Source organism: Branchiostoma floridae, unplaced genomic scaffold (assembly GCF_000003815.2).
Source record: "Branchiostoma floridae strain S238N-H82 unplaced genomic scaffold, Bfl_VNyyK Sc7u5tJ_1556, whole genome shotgun sequence".
NCBI classification, from domain to species: domain Eukaryota; kingdom Metazoa; phylum Chordata; class Leptocardii; order Amphioxiformes; family Branchiostomatidae; genus Branchiostoma; species Branchiostoma floridae.
Window position 1 is genome coordinate 32285 of NW_023365755.1, and position 1435 is coordinate 33719.

The following is a 1435-nucleotide window of genomic DNA, read 5'->3' on the forward strand; positions in this document are numbered from 1 at the left end:
ATGTATTTTTATCTCACTGTAAGATTCAGCAACTGTTATGCTTCTAGTGACACATCCATACTAATTCAAATCTAACAGGAACAATGGACTAGATTAGCTCTTGCTGTTCCCTGGCTCTTTGTCCAGGTTGGAGATAGAAAAGTCTCCTAACAAATTTAGAGACTATGTGTACATACTAGTATGTACAATTTACAATATACAATTTACAATGTACTCATGTACAACACACGTTTCCTTCCAGTATATTCATAATGAACGTTACCAGCAAGATGACTTATTCTATGTACTTGTATTCTTGTTCCTTCTCAGGAGTCTTGGTACGCCACCCATGTGGTCTGGGCTCATCAGATGTGAAGTCAACATGGATGTCAGTCTGGCCAGGTGATCAGGGATGGAGCTGGGTGGCTTTGTGAGGGAACTCAACAGGTTGATGGTGACCTTCCTTTATCTTGCCGCACTTCCTACACTCACATTTTACTTCTTTAGCCACGTGCAGTAAATTAAAACCTGTGTGTTTAAACTATATACTAGACTTATCATAGACTTACATGTAGATAGCTGTTGTCCCACTTCAGCTGCCAACAAGTGTCTGGTAGGACCAGTCCAGCTGTTATTTCTGCGGATGGAGCCGCAGCTATTATACATTAGGAATGTGGCCTCTCCACCACCGACCGTCTCTCTCACATCCTGCATCAGTTTAGATCACTTTCTAGCTTTCCATTTTGTAATAGTGAGGGAGCTTTTAATACCGGAAATTAACAATTTTATATACCTATTTCTTATGCAATAGAATTCTATTAACATCATTCCCATTAAGGACTATGTAACAAGGTAACCTCAAAGGCACAATCAAGCTGGGGTAATATTGCAATCAGCTTGCAAACATGCGTGAAACGTAGCCATCGGGGCATTCCCGGAACCCAAAGTGCATTGACGTTCCATAGTCCGCCTGCGCCAACTGAAATGTTCGATTTTCAGCATTTTCAAACTGCCATGTGTCAAAACTCCAGGTTGTGTGATTGTCCTAGATGTTGTGTTTTATACCCTACAGAACCGGAATCAAAGAAGAGAAGTGAGGGCTGAATCTACTGTTCCAAGTTCCTGCAGATTCCTGATTATACAAGTGATACTGATTTGCTAGCTGCAGGTAATATATAAGCTATGTTGTGCTGTACATGTGCATATTAGTATCAAGCACTTACAATATTTCCTCCTTGACTTTAAGCTAGGTAAGCTATGGTCCTGCAACGTATGTGTTACACCTAAATGTACTAATGCATTTGCCTAAAGGAATGGAATGGAAACCAACACCGGACAAGAGTATAGTTAAGAAAACAGTTATATGATACACATATATAATTTATTCCAAGCATAGCCAATGTCAGAAATGTTTGTGATTGTTCTATAAGTAGTAGGGTTCATGGTGTCACACTTA

The 1435-nt window shown here is 39.9% G+C and overlaps 1 long non-coding RNA gene across 1 annotated transcript in view; it reads left to right on the plus strand.

Annotated features, from left to right (window-relative positions):
* LOC118408098 overlaps positions 1–1411 on the plus strand; it is a 6291-nt gene extending 4880 nt beyond the window's left edge. Inside the window, exons 3-4 of the long non-coding RNA XR_004830252.1 lie at positions 310–433; positions 1052–1411. This is a non-coding gene — a long non-coding RNA (uncharacterized LOC118408098). The remainder of the gene's footprint in view (positions 1–309; positions 434–1051) is intronic.
* Positions 1412–1435: the final 24 nt, after the last annotated feature.